This window comes from Giraffa tippelskirchi, chromosome 2 (genome assembly GCF_054371585.1).
Source record: "Giraffa tippelskirchi isolate mGirTip1 chromosome 2, T2T-mGirTip1v1.2.pri, whole genome shotgun sequence".
In the NCBI taxonomy this organism is placed as follows: Eukaryota; Metazoa; Chordata; class Mammalia; order Artiodactyla; family Giraffidae; genus Giraffa; species Giraffa tippelskirchi.
This window is the reverse complement of record NC_137276.1, coordinates 199,677,068-199,702,358: the sequence shown is the minus strand read 5'-3', so window position 1 is coordinate 199,702,358 and position 25,291 is coordinate 199,677,068. Positions and strand designations below refer to the sequence as shown.

At 35.9% G+C, this 25,291-nt stretch overlaps 1 long non-coding RNA gene across 1 annotated transcript in view; it reads right to left on the bottom strand.

Annotated features, from left to right (window-relative positions):
* LOC145530933 (uncharacterized) overlaps nt 1-25,291 on the bottom strand; it is a 134,031-nt gene that overhangs the window by 33,178 nt on the left and 75,562 nt on the right. The gene's annotated exons all lie outside the window — the stretch shown is intronic.

Sequence of the window (25,291 nt, the reverse complement as noted above, 5' to 3'; positions counted from 1 at the left end):
GAGTACATCATGAGAAATGCTGGGCTAGAGGAAGCACAAGCTGGAATCAAGATTGCTGGGAGAAATATCAATGACCTCAGATATGCAGACGACACCACCCCTATGGCAGAAAACAAAGAAGAACTAAAGAGCCTCTGTGTGAAAGTGAAAGAGGAGAGTGAAAAAGTTGGCTTAAAGCTCAACATTTAGAAAACTAACATCATGGCATCCAGTCCCATCACTTCATGGGAAATAGATGAGGAAACAGTGGCTGACTTTATTTTGGGGGCTCCAAAATCAGTGCAGATGGTGATTGCAGCCGAAATTAAAAGACGCTTACTCCTTGGAAGGAAAGTTATGACGAACTTAGACAGCATATTAAAAAGCAGAGACATTACTTTGCCAAGAAAAGTCTGTCTACTCAAGGTTATGGTTTTTCCAGTAGTCATGTATGGATGTGAGAGTTGGATTGTAAAGAAAGCTGAGCACCAAAGAATTGATGCTTTTGAACTATGGTTTTGGAGAAGACTCTTGAGAGTCCCTTGGATTGCAAGGAGATCCAGCCAGTCCATCCTAAAGGAGATCAGTCCTGGGTGTTCATTGGAAGGACTGATGTGGAAGCTGAAACTAAAATACTTTGGCCACCTGATGCATAGAGCTGACTCATTGGAAAAGACCCTGATGCTGGGAAAGATTGAGGACAGGAGGAGAAGGGGACGACAGAGGATGAGTTGGCTGGATGGCATCAATGACTCAGTGGACATGAATTTAGGTAAACTCCAGGAGTTAGTGATGGACAGGGAGGCCTGGTGTGTTGCAGTCCGTGGGGTCGCAAAGAGTCAGCCACGACTGAGTGACTGAACTCAACTCAACTGATACATTCCTACTTGATGTGAATATCAATTTAGTAGTTTTAAGTACAAACTGAATTTTCTCTTAGTCGAAAAGGTTAAAGGTGTAAGAAATACCTCTTCACCTTCCATCTTATTAGAAAGAATGATGAGTTTCTAGGGCATTTGAAAAAAAATAATACAAGTAGGAAAATATTTTTAAATGACCCAAAGAAAATGAAAAACAATGCAACAAAGTTCATCATAAAATGAAGAAGTACATGCCACCAAGGAACAGAAAATCAATAGTCACGTTATGTAGTAGGTAGAATTTACTTGCAGACACAGGCTTCTTCGAAAAAGTGACTAGATTCCTCCAACGTGAACAGTAGCTCCAGAAAAAGATTGCTAAAATGTAAATAAATAAATAAATAAAATAGCATTTAAGTGTGGGTATGTGTGCTTAAAGGCTCCTCCTGGAAAAATACATAATTTCCTAATGGATCATGTATCTGAGACGTGCTACAGTGACTCCTAGGACAATTCAAATCCTTTCCAGATATCTGTAAGAAAGAATAACATGTTTAAATGAGTATGGAGTGAATCTCTAATTAATTTGATTACCTGAGTAGAAAAAGACAGAAAATGCTTTTTCAGTTCACATTTAAGCATCTCTTTTCAGATTATGGTTTTGAAATGTAAGTGTGGATATAAGAAATTGATATACATTTACAAAACGATATTAAGAAGATATAGTCTTCTATACCAGGCTAGTGTAGCAGACAAAATGATTCCATAGATTGGTCTACTGGGATTCTGCGCTTATGGGGAATCTTAACAGCAATGGTATGAAGTGAAAAGCAAAGGAGAAAAGGAAAGATATACTCAATTGAATGCAGAGTTCCAAAGAATAGCAAGAAGAAATAAGAAAGCCTTTTTCAGTGATCAATGCAAAGAAATAGAGGAAAACAATAGAATGGGAAAGACTGGAGATCTCTTCAAGAAAATTAGAGATACCAAGGGAACATTTCATGCAAAGATGGGCTCAATAAAGGACAGAAATGGTAGGGACCTAACAGAAGCAGAAGATATTAAGAAGAAATGATAAGAATACACAGAAAAACTAAACAAAATAGATCTTCATTACCCAGATAATGATGATGGTGTGATCACTCACCTAGAGTCAGACATCCTGGAATGTGAAGTCAAGTGGGCCTTAGGAAGCACCACTATGAACAAAGTTAGTGGAGATGATGTAATGGTAGTTGATCTATTTCAAATCCTTAAAGATGATGCTGTGGAAGTGCTGCAGTCAATATGCCTTAGAAAACTCAGCAGTGGCCACAGGGCTGGAAAAAGTCCATTTTCATTCCAATTCCAAAGAAAGGCAATGCCAAAGAATATTCAAATTATAACACAATTGCACTGATCTCACACGCTAGCAAAGTAATGCTCAAAATCCTCCAAGCTAGGCTTCAACAGTATGTGAAACATGAACTTCCAGATGTTCAAACTGGTTTTAGAGAAGGCAAAGGAAACAAAGATCAAATTGCCAACATCCATTGGATCTTTGAAAAACCAAGAGAGTTCCAGAAAAACATCTGCTTTATTAACTACGCCAAAGCCTTTGACATTGTGGATCAAAACAAACTGAAAAATTCTTCAAGAGATGGAAATACCAGACCACCTTACCTGTCTCCTGAGAAATCTGTATGCAGGACAAGAAGCAACAGTTAGAACTGGATATGGAACAACAGACTGGTTCCAAATTGGGAAAGGAGTACGCCAAGGCTGTATATTGTCACCCTGATTATTTAACTTATTGCAGAGTACATCATGTGAAATGCCGGCTGGATGAAGCGCAAGCTGGAATCAAGATTGCCGGGAGAAATATCAATGACCTCAGATATGCAGATGACACCACCCCTATGGTAGAAATTGAAGAACTAAAGAGATTCTTCATGAAAGTGAAAGAGGAGATTGAAAAAGTTGTGTTAAAACTCACCATTCAGAAAACTAAGATCATGGCATCCAGTCCCATCACTTCATGGCAAATAGATGGGGAAACAATGGAAACAGTGGCTGACTTTATTTTTCTGGGCTCCAAAATCACTGCAGATCTGATAGCAGCCATGAAATTAAAAGATGCTTACTCCTTGGAAAGAAAGTTATGAGCAACCTAGACAGCATATTGAAAAGCAGAGACCAATTACTTTGTCAGCAAAGGTCTGTCTAGTCAAGGGTATGGTTTTTCCAGTGGTCATGTATGAATGTGAGAGTTGGTCGGTGAAGAAAGGTGAATGCCGAAGAATTGATGCTTTTGAATTGTGGTGTTGGAGAAGACTCTTGAGAGTCCCTGGGACTGCAAGGAGTTCCAACCAGTCCATCCTAAAGGAGGTCAGTCCTGAGTGTTCATTGGTAGGACTGATGTTGAAGCTCAAATTCCAATTCTTTGGCCACCTGATGCAAAGACCTGACTCATTTGATAAGACTCTGTCTGATGCTGGGAAAGATTGAGGACAGGAGAAGAAGGGGACGACAGAGGATGAGATGGTTGGATGGCATCACTGACTCAATGGACATGGGCTTGGTGGACTCTGGGAGATGGTGATGGACATGGAGACCTGGCGTGCTGCAGTCCATGGGGTCTCAAATAGTCGGACATGACTGAGAGACTGAACTATAACTATAATAGCTTTCTTTTTAGTCCAACTCTCACATCCGTACATGAATACTGGAAAAACCATAGCTTTGACTATACGGACCTTTGTTGGCAGAGTAATGTCTCTGCTTTTTAATATACTGCCTAGGTTGGTCGTAGTTTTTCTTCCAAGGAGGAAGCGTCTTTTTAATTTCATTGGTGCAGTATAACATGCTAAATATAATCTATTTTATCTTTATCCACATGATTTTGACACTTCAATCTATCAGCGATCTTACTTATTAAAAGTTTCCAATAGTTCTTTCTTTCCCTTAAGAGACCAAAATAGATGCAAAAAGATCTAAGTTTCTGTAAAACATACCATTAAAGGATTACATGTCATTTGGCTCCTCAGAGAAAATGATTCTCACTAAAACCAAAGACTGTGAATATTAAAACCCTTCTATTTTTCTGACCTAGTTTTAGACTCACAAAATAAAATATACTTAAATATCCCATATTAATCATCAAGCAATAGCCATAAGGAAGAAGGATACTAATTTAATATTATTATATTTGAATATATTTTATCCTTATACTCTAGTGGTATAATATTGATAACATTGATTTTATAGTACAATTTATACTGTGCTTTTTATTTAATCATCCTAACATCTTTGTAAAAATTAATTGATTGATTTCTTCATTTTACTAATAAGGAGACTGAAGCTCATGAAACTGTTGCTGATGAGCACAAATCCACTTCCTCCATATTTCCATTTCTCTCTAATTTTTTTCCTCAACTCATTGAAATTATTTTCTAGAAAATGCTTTCTACTTTAATAATACAAATATATGGCACATGCAAATTATTGTATTTTTTTTACTCAAAACTATTTAATTTGTTTAAAAAAAAAATACTTGACTGTACCAGGTCTTAGTTGCAGCAGGAACTTTTTTTTAAGTTGTGGCATGTGGGATCTAGTTCTGACCAGGGAGCAACCTGAGCTGCATGCATTAGCAGCATGGAGTGTTAGCCACTGGACTACCAGGGAAGTGCCATCACACATAACTATTTTTTTTAATTTAAAAACGAGTATGCATGCTACTTCACCCGGTAAAGATGGCTCTAAAGTCAAAGTGATTATAAACCAGAGCGTGTTGATATTGGTCTTCTAGGTTGGAACTATGCCGTACAAAATCATTAGAGTATATTGTGTATGGTAAACTGATATCATCCCTCCATTATTTCTATAATGGTTCATAATATACTTTTCTTGAGACATTACTAAGCCAATGAAATCAAATCAGAGCATAGTTTCAGGCTCACTACTTTGTTTCCTCTTAATTTTCTGGAGTTGATCTTCATTCACTACATTTTAGGAAGGCCCATCTCCAAGAAAGGCATACTCAAAGAAAGAATATTGAAAAAGGTCAAAGTTATCCTATTATAATCTTGTATATTTTAATATTTAAAATAAACACAACCTTGAAAGTTGTTGAAAAATATGTATGGGATAAAGTTTGGCATAAATATAAAGATAAAATAATAGAAATAAATACAGAAAAAATAATTTGAGTTAGGGATGAAGAATTAGCAGCCATATAAAAGAAAGAAAAAAAAATGGCAGAAATTTTAAAATATTTATTTATTTACTTGGTTGTGTTGCATCTTAGCTTTAGCACACAGGATTACAGTAGATCCCAATTAACACAGACTTAGTTGCTCTGCAGCACATGGGATCTCACTTCCCTGACCAGGGATAGAACCCACCCTCTGCACTGCAAGTTGGATTCTTAACCACTGGACCACAAGGGAAGCCCCAGCAATAGGATTTTTAAGTGTCTTCAAATATTTGAATACTTTCTAAGAAACAGGGTGGACCAATTAGATCCTGATTCCTGAGTATAGGTTCCAGATAAGTGTTTGAAAACTAAGGTGCTACATTTTGTTAACATGAATGAAAAGTGAAGATTTTCTAAAGATACAATTAGATAGCTTTCTAGGCATGCTTTCTTATCTCTATAGTAAGAGGTTTGATGAGGTGATTTCTAACATCTCTTAAGTTTCACTATTGCACAGTGTTATGATTTAGATATTGACCGCCTCCCCCCACATCCTGTGACTTTACAGAAGCTATTCCTCTGGAATAGATATTTAGGGTGAATATGACATGAGAGAACCCATCTCCACACATCAGCATATGACCTCCATCTGTATGAGATTCTCTCCTTCTTTAATTCCTGATGAATGTTCTTGAAGACAAAATCAACTCAAAACAATCTTAAAGCCTTCCCTGATGCCCATGCTTCTCTTATGACAATGTATCATTTTTTTTTTATCAATTATCATGCTTGTTTAGTCCAATGCTTATAAAATTCCAAGGGAGGAGGTGAAATTCTACATTGAAATAATTTGGAGTTTTAAAATGTAAATTCCTAGACCTCAGTGTAGAACTATGATGATCTTTAAATTGTTTTCAGTATAATATGCTGAACTCTACTTTTGCAGTTATGTAGTGTTACAGAATCACTTCTGTAAGTTATTTACTCGTGTTTCATTCCAAATACTGTCAACTGTTGGTTCAATTATTACCAATACCACAGCCTCAGACTTTTCTTGCTGTGTTGGTCAGTCACACAGTCATGTCCGACTCTGCAACCCCATGGACTGTAGCATGCCAGGACTCTCTGTCCATCACCATCTCCCAGAGCTTGCTCAAACACGTGTTCATTGAGTCAATGATGCCATCCAACCATCTCATGCTGTCATACCCTTCTCCTCCCCCCTTCAATCTTTCCCAGAATCAGGGTCTTTTATAATGTGTCAGTTCTTTGCATCAGGTGGCCAAAGTATTGGAGCTTCAGCTTCAGCATCAGCATCAGCCCTTCCAATGAATATTTGGGACTGATTTCCTTTTGGAATGATTTGTTTGATCTTCTTGCAGTCCAAGAAATTCTCAAGAGTCTTCACCAACACCACAGTTCAAAAACATCAATTCTTCAGAACTCAGCCTTCCTTATGGTCCAACTCTTACATCCCTACATGACTACTGGAAAAACCATAGCTTTGACTAGATGGACCTTTGTCAGCAAACTAATATATCTGGTTTTTAATATGGTGTCTATGTTTGTCATAGCTTTTCTTCCAAGGAGTAAGCATCTTTTAATTTCATGGCTGCAGTCACCATCTGCAGTGATTTTTTGGAACCCAATAAAATAAACTGTCACTATTTCCATTGTTTCCCCATCTATTTGCCATGAAGTGATGGGACCGGATGCCATGATCTTAGTTTTTTGACCGTTTCAGTTGCTGATTTCATTTTGATTGCATTTTCAGACTATCAGCATATCCTCAGACTCATCAGTCTCCGCACATTGATGTTAGTTATAAACCTTGTTCCTCAAGAGCAACTTTCTGAGAACTTCCTAGCATTTACTTTTATCTTAACTAGGATCCTGCTTCAAAACAGAACAGATGGAAACATACTTTTTTATGTTTAATGCTACAGTCTAGAGTATCTTATTGCAAAATTTATTGATCAAGAGGAATCGTTTTTTATCTCAAAGACATCCTGAATCCAGCCCAAATCTGTCACTCCCTCATTTGGGACAGCCCTTTATCTAAGACTATTTAGCAGCCCCGTCCAGGTCTAAGGCATCTACCTCTTCCTTTATTTATTAAGACTCTATGAGTTGAAAGCCATTTTTATTTTATTTATTTATATTTTGTGGATGATGAGAGAGGGAAGTCCTATCTTCACCAAAAAGGGCATTTAAGGCAACATTACGAAGCCTGAAAACAGTTTGTTCCCTTTTTTTCCTCACCTCTCCCCCATATGCCTAGACAGGATGAAACAGATGCTCATTAATTCTTAAAATTTCTTTAAAATACATAATATAAATTCTCAGATTTGTGAGATTACAATGCATGGTAGTTACATAATTTTCAGTGTGAGAATTAATCAATAGATCAACATTTGCAAGGTATTTGCAAGGTAGGCAGTGAGGCCTGAAAGGAAAATACTCTTCCGGTTGCCATCAGTTGTCATGATCTGAGCAAACAAATAGTATTGTTGCACAATGTCAATAGCCCACATTCTATGCCTTGTTTTGCTTTTAACAGACTGTGAAAAGACCAACAGCTGTTACTGAGCTGAGATGAAGGAAAGGATTTACAGTAGGTGGTACCACCTGTGCTTTTCTTGTTCCATCCTTGAAAATCTGCCATTTTATTTCGGAGCTAAGTGGAGAACATGGCCATGACTCAATGTCAGAGGGAGTGGGTAGCCAACTGTGGCTTAGTTCTGATATAAAGAAGTAATGTTATATTTACAATTCACAGCAATGTGTGTTGATGAATATATTTTCTTGCTTTTGCTTTATCCATTTCAAAAATTTAGGAAAAGACCAAAAATAAAAAACAAAACTGAATTTAGCTGACTTAACTATAAACGTTAAAGATTACAACCCAGATATAACGCAAGATTCTCTGTGTATGCAATTAGTGATCTTTCCTATATTATGCCTCGTTTTAGTTTCTTTACCTTAAAAATTAGAAAAATGCACTTGCCAAGTTGCTCCCTATTTGACTCTGGTAGTGGTAAAATTTCAAATTTAAACAGCCACTTGGCGAAACATATTTTGTATTTCTAAGTAATGCATTTTAAGGGATTATGGAAAACAGAGAATTAAGTTGTTTGAGGACAAAAATAGTTTTTAAATATGGCAGCTTGAGTTACCCAGCACTTATGTATGAAGTTTCCTCTAAATGCTAAATTTTAAAATGTTATATGCAGAATAATTTAAGCTATATACTATAAAGATTTTGACAAAAGTAAATGCACTGAATGCCTCAATTCAATCAGGGTATCCCTATTTAACCATGAGGTGATATTTCTGTACTTTGCCATTCTGAACTAATCAATATTGCAGAATTTATTCAGTGAAGAAGACATCGAGTGATAATCTCTCATTCTTTTAACTGTTTTTCTTATTTTCCATAGTCAATATGGAAATTTGCTCAATATTAGGCCCAAGATGGATCTGAGCTCCAAGGATCTAAAAACAAAAAACTTCCTTCAATAATTTGTATTTATTGTTGAAGATGGTAAATGGCAAGATAGGCAAGGAACTTCAAGACAAAGGAGAAAAGTCAATGTGGTAGGGACTTCTGCATCCACTGTTACCAGAATCCATTAAGTATTTCTATTCATTTATTTACATTATTTCAAACCTTGCTCCAATTTTGTTTTCAGAAGAAAAATTTTCTGAATAAACAGTCTGTCAGTATGGTATGTTCCAACCTCAACTATTTTAAACAATCTTTCTTGCCTTTTGAAGCAAAAAAAAAAAAATCCTTGGAAAATTTTGAAAGTGAAAGTGAAAGTCTCTCAGTCGTGTCCAACCCTTTGCAACCCCTGGTGAAGGGAGTGGAAACTCACTCCAGTATCTCCACCTGGAAAATCCCATGAAAGGAGGAGCCTGGTGAGCCTCAATCCATGGGGTCACAAAGAGTCAGGACATTACTGAGCGACTAACACACACTCTGAGTATACATAGTATAGTTTGAAAGCATTTTCCTTTGGATAAATTCATCTAGAACTTCAGTGAAAGAATGAAGGTGGATTTTTATTGATGTTTTGGAACAACATTTGGGCCTACCCGAATATATTAAGTAAAAGTTTATTTCATAATTTAAAAAATAGTCTTCATTTATAATCACAAATCAAGCAGCAATTCATAGAATAGCTCAAATTTACTCAGTGTTCTTGTACTTTTATTTCCTATTAATTGCTCTTAGACACTTTTTCTATATATTAATTTTAATAAATAATATCATATCCAGAGCATTCTCAATCACTCTTCAAAACATTCTTACTGATGGTGTATTTACTCATAATTTTGTGTTTTTCTTTCTAGTGAGATATTTTTCCACATAACACATTGACAACCGTTCTATCCCACACATTAAAATCTTACACTATGATTACCACATTAGATGTTGGTACTGCTTTGATAATTTTGTCTAAATAGCTGTAAAATCTCTTTCTCTTATCAGTATTTGTCATGTCCAGAGCATAGTCACTGATGTTGGCGGCATAATGCTTAGATTCAGAATGTGAAGTTTTGGGGGATTTTGTGACAAGTGACTGACTGTCACAGTGACAATGGAGACCCATCACTAGGAACGGAGAAGATCTCTGTGAAGTCTGCATAGTCAGGGTCATTCACTGTAAGTCACTGCTTACCAGGAATTACCCAGTGTGAAGAATAGATTCTTTAAGTGATTTTTTTTTTTCCAGAAAGAATGTCAGGTTTTCTTTTACTCCTCCACAATGATTTTTGCTGACTTGAAGAACATATATAAGGTAGACTGATATGTAGAGCAGTTGCTATATGATAGCTCACTTCTGCAAAATGAGAAGGAAGCTGATAACCAAGATGCAGACTCATGAAAGATACTCTGGTAAAAAATCAATGTGGAATAAAAGTGGATAAGTAAAATCTCTAACTTCATTAAATAAAATGCATAAATGAAGGAATTAACAGGAAGTATTTACCAAATGGAGCAAGTCTCAAAGGAAAAATATTTTGAAAAGACAAGTCACAAAACTTGTGCTACAAAAGAGATGTTTGGTAGATAGCACAAAGAACTTAGATGAGGTCTCTATTATACATTTGACAAGGCCACAAAGAGAAATGTTCTGCTCATAATCATAAGAAAATTCAATTGAATATCTTGGGTTACATCTCAGTCCTCTTGGACTCCTGTCCAAGTTTCTCTTATTTCAGTAGACCAAGATACATCAAATTTTAATAACTGAAGACTGGCAATCAAATATTTCAGACAGTGAAATTACATCAAAGTTCCTGTGTAGAATGGGGAAACGATAAGGCCATTAATTCTAACATGAAATGAATTAACGTTATAAGAATTTTATTTATGCTGAATCTACAGTTGACAAGAGTTATACCCAGGAACAGAGGAATCATACAATTACATCTTGGAACAAGTAGGTAGATATGCTACTATATATCTGTGCTGTGCTTAGTTGCTCGGTTGTATCCAACTCTTTGCGACCCCATGGACTGCAACGTGCCAGGCTCCTCTGTCACTGGGGCTTTGCCAGGCAAGAATACTGGAGTGGGTTGCCATGCCCTCCTCCAGGTGATCTTCTCAAAGCAGGGATTGAACCCAGGTCTCCCACATTGCAGGTGGATTATTTACTGTATGAGTCACCCTATATATATCTGCTTACAACAAAACATACCTACTTTATAACCTTCTTTGTCTTCCTTTGATTTTAGAAGTTCATTCAATTAGGTAAACTTAAGTACAAATTGTACTCAAGGTATATTTGAACATTATGAAAGGTTGCAAACATGGTCACAGTTGACACAACTTGCTCCTCGCATAAAGATGTTAAGTCTCTTTCCTGGAGAGAAATTGAATCCTTGAATCTGTATTTGTCCTTTGACTTGCTGAATTCCTTATTTCAGAATTCTCTGCCTAGATGTCCCTTCAAAGAAAGAGTTATGGTACATCTGTGAAGTATACAGTTATTAGAGAGCTTACAGCTGTTACTCTGTCTTACAGAGAGCCATAGCACTTAAAGTCATTTTCTTTCCAGGTTGCCTAATTTCAGTGCCTGAGAAAGAAAGGTGAATAAGGGCTCAGTGGTCATGGTGCAATATAAGACACTGAAGCCTTACTTCAGAGCTTACCACATTGGCTGATACTATTGAACCTGTACTGCAGATCAATTTCTTCTTCAGTCTTATCATATTTCCTCTCATTCCCTTATACACATGTTGTCTCATAATAAATAACTTATAACCCCAATACCATCACAGTATCTGCTTCTGAAAAACACAACCTATGTATTTGTTTTGGCCAGTACAATGTGAGATTAGCAGCTTTGAGATTACACTTCAAAAACCTCCCAGATTCCTACTCTATTTGGGAATGTTATCAATGCACAATACAAACAAGTCCTGAATAGCTTGCTGGAAAGTGAGAAACTATGTGAAGCAGAAACAAATCACCTCAGTTGAGGTATTGCAAAACAATCGGCACCAAATGACCCAAGCAGTTGATTGTAGACACGAATAAGCCCTTCCTAGGTTAGAAGAACAGCTCAGCTGAGCCCAACCCAAACTGTTTACGTAGCAGAATCAGAAGCTATATAAATAATTTGATTTTTTAAGACATAAAATCCTTGAGATGATTTTTCATACAGCAAAAACTATCTAACTATATAAGCATACTTAATACTTTTAAAAATATAAATTTGAATTTACTTTAATTTTTAATGTTATTATTTTTTTATAAAACTTATGATTACTAACATATAGTTAGCATTCAGGATATTCAATTGGATTAACACAGCTCGATGCTTATCTCTGCGAATGCTTAGAAATCTGGCACTGACTCCTGATCAGGATAAAGGCACTGGGCTAATGATTGATCATGTAGTGTTTCACACATGAAACTCCCTTGTGGTACCCAGACTCAGTTGGTTTATTGATGTCTTGCACCTGAAGTAACCATGCAAAAAAAGGGTCATTAAAAACCCACTGGGAATTTTCCAGCAGCTCTCCCCAAATCAATATTAATTGTATAAATTCTGGTGATGCAATCTATAGACAAAATACCTCCTTATGATCTTAGTAAGAAATTAAGGGGGATGCTTCTGGAAGTTTTGGTGCCCCTACTTCTTGTATAAGCTATCTTTCTTCCTTTTTACCTTGCAGCTTATAGTACCTTCTGTCTCTGTTAAAAGACTTATATTAATATATTCTATGGTAGCTTATGAGTCCTTTCAATTATGCAATGTATTATACTCTTTACAGATATGTGTGTGTGGGTGTATGCATGTTTTTTTTCAAATACTCATTAAAACTTTAGAAGAACAAGATTTACAATATTTCTTAGAAGGTATATATCTAAGAACGGCATATTTGCACAAGATTAAGATCAAAGTTGAATGTGCTTTTGTTTTTTGACAAGTGCTTTTTGTGTGTATGTGTGTTTATTTGGTCACATTTTGTTTGAAACTCTGGCTCTAGAGAGGTAAAAAAGTTCAATTGTAAAAAGAAAACAGAAAAGTCAGCTTCAAATATAAAAAGTTAACACATATTATTCAAAAACATAGAAAATATAATAGAAAAATGATTTAACATCCTAATACTATGATGAAAGAAAAATAAAACAGTTAATACACAGAGTCAATTTTACATATGGGGCAATAGAACATGATCAAATCCTTTCAGGGCTCTGGAACAGAATGCATGCCCAAAGTAGTATTCTTAAAAACTGCATATGTTGCATATATATCCTATGATAATCATTCCTTGAAGCTAATGACTTAAAAGTTTCTGATAGAAGGAAAATATATTTTTTAAAGCCTGGAAACAACTTTATTAATTAAGCAATATATACCCCAGAGTTATCAGTGGAGCAGTTATTATTTTGTAAACTTCCTAGAGGAGAAAATTCTTGATAAAGTAGACAATGGCAAAAAAGAGTTATGATTAAAGAAGTTAGCAAGAGTGTTCAAAAGATTGTAGTAGAATAAAAAATGAATAGAGGATATGCTACAGTGAAGAATCCCTAGGAACTTGGCAGTAATGAATGAAGAGAGAAACCCCAAGGAGAATGAAATCTCAACAGTCACTAGTTAGGTAATGTGGATCATGGTTTCTTTGTAAACATACAGGAGAGCTATGTTTTCACACTTGCAAGGGGGTAATATCACAACCTGAAGTACTGAGCTGAGTACAGTGAAATACTCACTAGTTTATAGTATTCCCTGGTGGCTCAGAGGTAAAGAATCTACCTGCTATGCAGGAGACCTGGGTTTGTAACCCCAGTCGTGTGCCTGTATTACTTGGATATATCTTAATTAACAACAGTCACATTTAGTACTCTGAGAAACAGGAAGTAATATTGGTTTATTTCAGTCAGTCAGTTCAGTCTCTCAGTCGTGTTTGACTCATTGTCAGTAATGTAATGTCTCTTCTTTTTAATATCCTGTCTAGGTTGGTCATAGCCTTTCTCCCAAGCAGCAAGCGTCTTTTAATTTCATGGCTGCAGTCACCATCTGTAGTGACTTTGGCCCAAGAAAATAAAGTCTCTCACTCTTTCTCCATCTATTTGCCATGGAGTGATGGGACGGGATGCCATGATCTTTGTTTTTTGAACGTTGAGTTTTAAGTCTGCTTTTTCACTCTCCTCTTTCACTTTCATCAAGAGGTTCTTTAGTTCCTCTTCACTTTCTGCCATAAGAGTGGTGTCATCTGCATATCTGAGGTTATTGATATTTCTCCTGGGAATCTTGATTCCAACTTGTGTTTCATCCAGCCTGGCATTTCACATGATGTACTCTGCATACAAGTTAAATAAGCAGGGTGACAATATACAGCCTTGATGTACTCCTTTTCCTATTTGGAACCAGTCTGTTGTTTCATGTCCAGTTCTAACTGTTGCTTCTTGACCTCCATACAGGTTTCTCAAGAGGTAGATCAGGTGGTCTGGTATTCCCATCTCTTTCAGAATTTTCCACAGTTTATTGTGATCCACACAGTCAAAGACTTTGACATAGTCAATAAAGCAGAAATAGATGTTTTTTCTGAAACTCTCTTGTTTTTTTGATGATCCAGCAGATGCTGGCAATTTGATCTCTGGTTCCTCTGCCTTTTCTAAAGCCAACTTGAACATCTGGAATTCACGGTTCACGTATTGCTGAAGCCCGGCTTGGAGAATTTTGAGCATTACTTTTACTAGCGTGTGAGGTGAGTGCAATTGTGCAGTAGTTTGAGCATTCTTTGGTATTCCCTTTCTTTGGAATTGGAATGAAAACTGACCTTTTCCGTTCCTGTGGCCACTGCTGAGTTTTCCAAAATTGCTGACATAGGGAGTACAGCACTTTCACAGAATCATCTTTTAGGATTTGAAATAGCTTAACTGGAATTCTATCACCTCCACTAGCTCTGTTTGTAGTGATGCTTCCTAAGGCCCACTTGACTTCACATTCCAGAATGTCTGGCCCTAGGTGAGTGATCACACCATTGTGATTAACTCGGTCATGAAGATCTTTTTTGTACAGTTATTCTGTGTATTCTTACCACATCGTCTTAATATCTTCTGCTCCTGTCAGGTCCATACCATTTCTGTCCTTTATTCCTTAGTGAATTGCCTATCTCTTGAGATATCTGTATGCAGTTCAAGAAGCAACAATTAGAACTGGACATGGAACAACAGACTAGTTCCAAATAGAAAAAGTAGTACGTCAAGGCTGTATATTGTCACCCTGCTTATTTAACTTATATGCAGAGTACTTCATGTGAAATGCTGGGTTGGATAAAGTATAAGTTGGAATCAAGATTGCGGGGAGAAATATCAATAACCTCACATACGCAGATGACACCACCCTTATGGCAGAAAGTGAAGGGGAACAAAAGAATCTCTTGATGAAAGTGAAAGAGAAGAGTGAAAAAGCTGGCTTAAAACTCAACATTCATAAAACAAAGATCATGTCATTCTGTCCCATCACTACATGGCAAATAGATGGAGAAACAATGAGAGACTTTTTTTTCTTGGACAAAATCATTGCAGATGGTGACTGCAACCATGAAATTAAAAGACACTTGCTGCTTGGAAGAAAGGCTATGACCAACCTAGACAGGATATTAAAAAAGAGAGACATTACTTTGCTGACAAAGTCCATATAATCAAAGCTATGGTTTTTCCAGTAGTCATGTATGGACGTGAGAGTTGGACTATAAAGAGTGCCGAAGAATTGAACTGTGGTGCTGGAGAAGACTCTTGAGAGTCCCACGGACTGCAAGGATATCAAACCAGTCAATCCTAAAGGAAATCAGTCCTGAATATTCACTCCAACACTTTGGCTACCTGATGTGAAGAACTGAGTCATTTGAAAAGTCCCTGCTGCTGGGAAAGATTGAAGGCAGGAGGAGAACGATTGGATTGGCAGGAGAAGAACGATTGAAGGCAAAGGATGAGATGGTTGGATGCATCACCAACTCGATGCACATGACTTTGAGGAAGCTCTGGGTGTTGGTGATGGACAAGGAAGCCTGGCGTGCTGCAGTCCATGGGGTCGCAAACAGCCAAACATGACTGAGTTAGTTGAACTGACTGAGGTTTTAGGAGGGAATTGGGGAGGATTGTTTTGAATAAAATTTCACTGGATAAAACCAAGAGTTCAAAGTTGTGACAGTTTTTTTGTTGTTGTTGTTGCTGTTGGCTCTGTGTGGTGATAAGTGCATTGTTGTTGGGTCTGGGAGAGAACTTTCTCCCTTTTCTTAAAAAGCAGGAGATAACATTTTAACATTTCTTTGTGAAAAATGTCTTTCCTTGTCAAAGTAATTTTTATCTTCCTTCTTTCTGCTGATTATGTAGTTGCAACAAATGTGAAAGCTTCCCCTTCAGTGTTTCCTAATTCCATTTTAAATCAGGTTTCCTTTACTTTCCCACAAGTGAGCAGTATGGGCCACCAACACATATCCTTGTTGATTCCCTCCTAGAAAACAGTGATTTCTATCCTAAATCCTTCTTAGTAGCCTGGTGACAAATGTGGCTTATAAGATCCTTAGAATCTAACTGTCATTTGATTCTACCAAGATCACTTGGTGTTCATTGTGCTCCACATATGCTAGTAAAATGTAAGCAACTGGTCTGCAAAGACTCTGTTTCCAAATAAGGCTATATTCACAGATACTGGGGGTTAGGACTTCAACACCTTTTGTGGGACACAATTCAAGTTAGACTAGAAACACAGCCCTGCAGGGCTAAAATCAGAGACAGATTGCCTAGTTAATTAAACGGGGTATCCTTGAATTGTTTCAGGTAATTTTAAACATTAATTAATTTGGCAGCATTGGGTCTTAGTTAAAACATGTATGATCTTTGCTGTGTCATGTGGGATCTTTTCTTGTGGCATGAGGGCTCTTTAGTTGTGACACACAGGTTCCAGAGAATGTGGTCTCAGTAGTTGCAGCATGGGCTTAGTTGTTCTGCAGCATATGGGATCTTAGTTCCCTGACTAGGCATCGAACCCACATCCCCTGCATTGCAAGGTCAATTCAGGACCACTGGAGTAGAATACCACAGGACACCAGGGAAGTCCCTTCAGGTATCTGTTAAGTTAGAAGCAGCACAGAAATATTTAGTAAAAGTTTCTTTCTACCACTACTACCTCAACTTTCCTCCTTCAAGAATCAATTGATTTCTTCACATAGTGAAACCAAAATGAAGTTAAAATGAAACATGTCCAACCCTTTTCCACCTTCCAAACGTTTATTCCAATACAATTTCAAGATATCATAGTCTAATTCAATATATATGTATATATTGAGTAAAGAAACTCTATATAAGCAGACTAGAAAAATAAATCTGCATACATTCCTGAGGAGTGTGTGAAAAAGTATAAAACAATAGTGTTTCTCATATCATCTATGAGTTAAGCCTTTATTAGAGTATATTTCTGATGTATGTACTTGTTAAAACAGAGAGAAATGGGATAGAGCCCAGCATATGAACTCAATAAATTCTTTAAGACATATAAAAGCAGAATGAAATTGTTAAAGTCAGTTTCATAATACATTTATTAATATGACAATTTATAATATGACAAAGTCTACTACTTGTTAACTTATTATTATTATTCATAATTTGTTTCTTCCCAAAATATTAGAGGCTACTTATTTAAAACCTAGTTAAGGTCTCTTATTTAAATTTCCAAAAGCTGTTAGAAAGCTCTTCCAAAAATCATCTAAAAATATGTTTTAATCATATTTTCAGCTAAAATTATAATTTTAAAGTAAAAGTGATGATTTTTGCTTATCAGAAATGCTATCTGAAATGTATCCCTGTCTTATTTAATGTTACATGTAATTCTTTCTATTATGACTTACTATGAAGAAATATTTAGCACCATATGAGTCCACAGGAAAATACAAAAATCACACTTGGCAAAGTTCCTAGGTTAATGACTATGGAATAAACTTTCAAACATTTCAAATTTATGTAAACTATTTAAAAATAATTTTTTAGTAAAATTACAAAACTATGTTAAAAATTTATGAAGTAACTAAAGCACATAAGATACTACTTAAAACATTAAGTAAATCATTAAACATCAGAGTATGCTGTACTGAAGATCTGCCTGATAAGGTTGCTCAGAATGTGTTCTCCACATTGTGCTAGGCTATTATCTTGCAGTAAACTCAGATGATTCCTCAACACAAAGTCTCTATGCAGATTTGCACATCATTAAAGGTATCCAACATGTCATATAAAGTTATTGCCTAGGACATATATGTTATAAAAAAACACCAAAGCAGGTGAAGAGTTTAAACTGGCCTTTATCTGTTCCCATATCCATAAAACACACATTATCTCCATTTTTCTTCACCTGAGTTATTTGACAACTTTTTCACTACTGTAGTAAACTATTGCTTAACTTCTTCCCTGAACTTCTAGCTAGAAGTTGTAATATAAACAGGGTTAGCCATTACACCTCTCCTGGGTGTAGCAGACTTTGAAAGATAACCATGTCAGTCCCTCAGGTTCACATTAGTCCTCTTTTCATGTATGAAACTTGCCTACATTATCTTTTGATTATTTGACTTTTGATTAATTGAGAATAATCTCAGCACCAGCACACTGAAAATTCAAAAAAGTCTTCCCTGATTTTATCATGTTTAAAGACCTTGTAAGAACTCTGTTACTCTGACTTAGAAAATGAACTCATGGTTGTTAGGAGGAAGGGATAGTTAAGGACTTTGGGAAGATCATGTACACACTGCTATATTTAAAATGTATAACCAACAGAAACCTATTGTATAGCACATGGAACTCTGCTCAATGTTATGTACCAGCCTGGATGGAAGGGGGTTTGGGAGAGAATGGATACATGTATGTGTATGGCTGAGTCCCTTCACTGTTCACCTGGAACTATCACAACATTGTTAATTGGCTATACCCCAAAGCAAAATGTTTTTGGTATTAAAAGTAAACAATTAAATGAAGTTTAAAAAAGTCAGTGAGTGAGAACACATCTTCTTCTAGCAGAGAGATTAACATTGTTTGAGCTCACTTTAAGACCGCTGTTCTAGGCCTGTCAAGAACATTATTTCTTTTAAGTTTTAAAACACTCTTTGAGGAGGATATTAGAATTTGCATGATCATGACTCTGAGGCTTAGGGAATTAGGGTAATTTATCATCCATGTTCTATGTCATTCTAAGTCCAGCTTTGCCTGTCCCATGAAGCTGAGCATTTCTACCATTAATTGGTATTTTATCATAGGGACATCATCAAACCAATCAGAATGTTATTTTCTTTATTGGTAAAATAAGGAGTGGGAGGTAGAGGGCTGCTACCTTGTAAAACTCAGATACATGCTGTTACCTATATCATCTGTTACCTAAATATTTTGAGGGTGACATTTTTGAAAGTGAAAGGCCACTGTTAATTATGTCAGAGAAAGAGATGCACAATGGCTGGGCAAACTGGTTCTCCTCAACAGATTTTTAACTAGTGTGTTCTCATGCACTTTTAATCTAGTTCAATACATTTTCCATAGAGTGATTATTTAAGGTTCCTCCTTCACTAGAGATAGTAAGATTCACAAAGGTAAGGACCTTTCTGTTTTTGCTCATGGAAACCCACTCCAGTATTCTTGCCTAGAGAATCCCATGGATGGAGGAGCCTGGCAGGCTACAGTTCATGGGGTCACAAAAAGTTGGACATGACTGAGCAACTTCACTTTTATGCCCAGAACTTAGGACAAATGCCTGGAAATTAGTAGATGACAGTCTCATTTTTTTTTTTAATGTATAAAAGAATGATTAAATAAGTCCATGGCTGTTTGGGTAAATGAATTAGCTGTGGAAGGAAGGAAGGAAAGAAGAAAGAAAGACAGAAGAGAAAAAAATGTTAACCAAGTGTTACTATGTAAATACAGATTCCAAAGTAACAGAGATGGCCATCACAGTAGTCAGCATCAGCACTTGGATGTAGAAATACAGAACTCACTAACTGAGAGACAGTTAATTCAAAACCTGAGTCTCCTGACACCCTCCCTGTCTAGAAAGCTTTCCAGTAAACAATATGCTCAGAAGTGATAACAATGCTATGTAACAACTGACATTCTGTAGATACTCTGATGAACATATTTGTGCTTAATAGTTTTTAGTGCTCTGTTCCTGGAAAACAATTTTGTGTAGTTAATGATTTGAGATACAATTATAATTGAAAGATAAGTGAATAATAAGGCTTAAAATTTCATATATATATAGTATGATCACACCTATTTGATAATGAACACATAAGACGGATGAGAAAAAATGAAACCTTACAAAATGTTTTTTGACTTTATGTGGTTAGAAGTTACCAGTTAAAAACCTAGTTTGAGTGTCTTGTTTAAGTTTTTAAAGCTATTAAAATTTTCTCCAAGGTAATAAATATATGCTTTGTCATATTTTCAGCTAAAATTACATAAGTAGGTACATTGATGAACACATATTTACAGACAGATAGTGGTAAAGAACCTACCTGCCAATGTAGGAGACTTAAGAGATGTAGATTCGGTCCCTGGTTTGGGAATATCTCCTGGAGGAGGATTTCATTCCAGTTTTATTGTCTGGAAAACCTCATGAACAGAGAAGCCTGGTGGGCTATAGTCCATGGGGTTGAAAAAGTCAGACACGACTGAAGCAACTTAGCACACATACAGAGATATTTCTTTGTAATCTTCAGACTTTCTATATAAAAATAATTTTAAACTAAATTAGAAGTAAATGTTTCTTAATAAGATATGCAGAAATTAAATTTTCCATCTTTAAATTGAAAGTGCTGTGTTATGCTTAGTTTCTCAGTCGTGTCTAACTCTTTGCAACCCCACAGACTGTAGCCTGCCAGGTTCCTCTGTCCATGGGGTTTCTCCAGCCAAGAATACGTGAGTGAGTTGACATGCTCTCCTCCAGGGGATCTTCCCAACCCAGGGATCAAACCCAGGTCTTCCACATTGCAGGTGGATTCTTTTGTTTTTTTATTTGACTGTGGAAAGTTTACTTGTTTTCAAGAACTATTCTTATTGGCTGTGTTCATTCTGGAGCAGAACATATTTGAATTGGAATACAGTCTCTGTCTTTAACTCTTCTTTTTAAAATTATTTTAATTAATTTATTTATTTAATTGATTTATTATAAATTAATTTGTTTACAATGAAATCATTACAATAATTTTAATTAATTTATTTAAATATTTTTTTTAATTGGAGGCTAATTACTTTACAGTATTGTGGTGGTTTTTGCCATACATCGACATGAATCAGCCACAGGTGTACATGTGTCCCCACATCCCAAGTCCCCTCCCACTTCCCTCCCCACCCCATCCCTCTGCGTTGTTCCAGAGCACTGGCTTTGAGTTCCCTGTTTCATGCATTGAACTTGCACTGAATATCTGTTTTACATATGGTAATATACATGTTTCAATGCTATCCTCTCAAATCATCCCAACTTCACCTTCTCCCACAAAGTCCAAAATTCTGTTCTTTACATCTGTGTCTCTTTTGCTGTCTTGCATATAAGGCTGTCTTTCTAAATTCCATATATATGTGTTAATATACTGTATTGGTGTTTTTCTTTCTGACTTCACTCTGTATAATAGGCTCCAGTTTCATCTACCTCATTAGAACTGACTCAAATATGTTCTTTTTTATAGCTGAGTAATATTCCATTGTGCATATGTACCACAACTTCCTTATCCATTCATCTTGCAGGTGGATTCTTTTACCAGCTGAGCTACCAGGGTAGCCCAAATTGAAAGTGAGGAGATGTTCATTTCTCTACCAATTACTGAAGTACAAGTGAGTCTCATTCTGCTATTTCCACTTTACTCCAAGTTTTTAGATTTGGGTAACAGCTACTGCAGAAGTTAGACTGTATGGATAAATATCTAGGAACCCCTGGAATTTATGAACGTGGAAAAATTCCTAAGTTTTTCTGACATTCATTTCATTGAGAAAATATAAATGTCAGTGATTTTTAAGTATGTGAAATAATAGCTCAATTATATCAAACCATAAGATAACCATCCAAGAGCAAATAAAACTGCAATGTGGACCAATGAAGTTCAAAATATATTTCAAATATTTTAAAAATTTGTTACACTTGGTATTAATCAATGAGTAATAAAAGGTATATTTATTTAATAAGTAAATAGGAACAATTTGGGAAAAACAGAGAATTGAAATTTAACTGTAGACCTGAATTGCTGGGAATCCTGCATATCCATTATGAGCTCTATTATTGAAACTACCAAAGCCAGTCTGTGATATGTATTTTATGAAATTCTCCTTTAGGCTACCCATCTGTAATGATATTCTACTGCTGTCATCCATATTGATTTTTCTTTGTCTGTAATATAGGTAGAGTGAAGCTGAAAGATTATTCATCATAGAAAGGAGGAACTAGCATTAAAACAAATGCAAAAAGAAAAAAGAAAAAAAAAAAGAAAGGAAACACTGGTGTAAAGCGCTCTTTTCTATGGCTTAGGAATCTTTTTCTCAGGTTAAAAATTCTTCTTGATATACAACAACCAGAAGAATTTGCCTCATAATTAACTGGCTTTAGAAATGGGAGGATTCTGGGATTTTAATGTCCTTGTGTACAAACGTGATTTAGTTTTATCATCTTTCTATTGTCAGCATCCTCATATCTCATTTAAACCCTACAGCTGATACTATGAAGCAGAGCCTATTTTTCTTTTCTTTTTCCAAAGGAAAGTCATCTCATGTTCTTGACTGCAACAGATTCCATATATAATCAAAATAAATGAATTAATATCTTTTAAATCATGTGGCAAGTTAAGAAAGACATGGTGCAAATCAAATTATTACTCTGAAAGGCATTGAGAAAATAATTCTGTTTTCAAGACATTTCCATTATTGTGTATATCTCTTAACACAAAATATTTTTACTTGAGATTGGAAGGTATCATTATTAACAGAATAATTATTAATAGGAAATAATGTTAAGTGATAAAAAAGTTGATGAACTTTTTTTTAAAAAAAAATAATGTCTTCGTTAGAAATTTTTCTGCTGCCTGCTGCTGCTGCTGCTGCTGCTAAGTTGCTTCATTCGTGTCCAACTCTGTGCAACCCCATAGATGGCAGCCCACCAGGCTCCCCCGTCCCTGGGATTCTCCAGGCAAAAACACTGGAGTGGGTTGCCATTTCCTTCTCCAATGCATGAAAGGTAAGGTGAAAGTGAAGTCGCTCAGTCGTGCCTGACTCTTAGCAACCTCATGGAATGCAGCCTACCAAGCTCCTCCATCCATGGGATTTTCCAGGCGAGAGTACTGGAGTGGGTTGCCATTGCCTTCTCCATTTCTCCTGCCTAAATTTGGCTAAAGTGTAAAAATTTTAATGCCTTTAAATAACCAGTTCAAATGCTTTAATATGTTGGTAACTTTCTCCACAATTTTCATTACATTCTCTTTTCTATGTTTGTATTCAGTTCATCCACTAAGAAAAATGTACGTCATCAACATTACTCCTTGAATATACCAGCTAAAACACTATGCATAAGAAATTTTAGAAAACCTAAAAGCCCATGCATCTTGGTTTAAACATTCAGCAGCATAGTTTTACTGAAAAGAATAAATATATAAACTTAAAAACAATGTCAAGTAACTGTGCTTCAAAACAGGTTTCTTTCAACTGCCACAATGAATTAGACAAAGTATAAGACAGCTTGAATAACCAGGTTGAAATCTTTTAAATAATTTTAACTCCAGAATGCCGGTGAAGACATTGATTGCTGTATATTAATGAAACCTTTGATTCTCCTACCAAACAATAATCCATTTTTCTTCCTAAACTTAATCTTATGAATAGACTGCAAAGCAGGTATAAATAGTATACAACTTGTCAAGAATTCCTCTCTGTATGAAGAAAGTGTTAGCCAGTTCATCGATTACAAAACACTCTTATTCTCCGTTATGCTGAAGTCTCTTTAAAAAAGAAAAAGAAAAGAAAGAGAAAAAAAAGTTCATGAAGTCCATCAAGAAAATTTATTTTACAATAGAGAATAAGAATAAAAATGTGAGAAATAATCACTATGCCTTCTTGTGTGAGCCTAGAGAAAAGACATACTTGAGAAAGAAAATATATAGATTGCTTCCACAAGAAAATCTTCTGATTTTTTAAAGTACTGATTCAAAAATTGCTGTGATTTTAGATCAATCTCAATTACAGTGCCATAAAATGATGTCCAGCATCATTATGCCATTTTCTTCCTTACGTCAACTCATAGAAGTAGCAATAGTGAATGGAGGAGAGTTTCAAAAATAACTATTTGCTACATAGTGCATAGCAAATTGTCTTGACTAAAGATTTTATGTCTCTTCATAAATAAAATGAAAACTAATATATGTCCTCAAACTGTACATAAAAAATAGTAAAATACATTTACCTTAACGTCATTAATTGAAATTATTTACCCAACAGCTCTAGAAATGTATTGCATATGTATATGTATTATGTATATATGTATATAAACGCATACATTTACTTATATTGCATATTGTATGTTTGACTAATACTCATGAACCTCTATACCAGCCTTTCAGTATTTTGAGATATGGATAGAAACATCTTATAGAATTTACACTTCCTTCAAGCTAGAGTTATAGGTTCAATTTAGATTTCACCAAGGAGAAGAGAAAAGGAAAGATATATCCATCTGAACGCAGAGTTCCAGAGAAAAACAAGAAGAGAGAAGAAAAATTTCCTAAGTGATCAAGGTAAAGAAATAGAGGAAAACAATAGATTGGGAAAGACTAGAGATCTCTTCAAGAAAATTAGAGATACCTAGGGAACATTTCAAGCAAAGATGAGCACAATAAAGGACACAGAAGGTATGGCCCTAACAGATGCAGAAGATATTAAGAAGAGGTGGAAACAATACACAGAAACTATACAAAAAAGATCTTCATGACCCAGATAACCATAACGGTGTAATCGTTCACCTAGAGCCAGACAACAGGAAGTACGAAGTCAAGTGTGCTGTAGGAAGCATCATTATGAACAAAGCTAGTGGAGATGATAGAATTCCAGATGATCTATTTCAAATTCTAAAAGATGATGCTGTGAAAGTGCTGCATTTAATATGCCAGCAAGTATAGAAAACTCAGCAGTGGCCACGGAATTGGAAAAGATCAGTTTTCATTCCAATCCTAAAGAAAGGCAATGCCAAAGAATGTTCAAACTACCGCACAATTGCACTCATCTCACATGCTAGTAAAGTAATGCTCAAAATTTTCCAAGCCAAGCTTCAACAGTATATAAACTGAGAACTTCCAGATGTTCAAGCTGGATTTAGAAAAGGCAGAGGAACCGGAGGTCAAATTGCCACTTTCATTGGATCACAAAAAAAGGAAAAGGATTCCAGGAAAACATCTGCTTCTCCTTCACTGACTATGCTAAAGCCTTTGACTGTGTGGATCACAAAAAACTGAGGAAAACTCTTAAAGAAATGGGAATACCTGACCACTTTACCTGTGTCCTGAGAAATCTGTATGCAGGTCAAGAAGCAACAATTAGAACTGGACATGGAACAACAGACTGGTTCCAAATTATGAAAGGATTATATCAAGGCTGTATATTGCCACCCTGCTTATTTAACTTCCAATGCAATGAACATCATGCAAAATGCCCGGCTGGATAAAACACAAACTGGAATCAAGATTGCCAGGAGAAATATCAGTAACCTCAGATATGCATATGACACCACCCTTATGGCAGAAA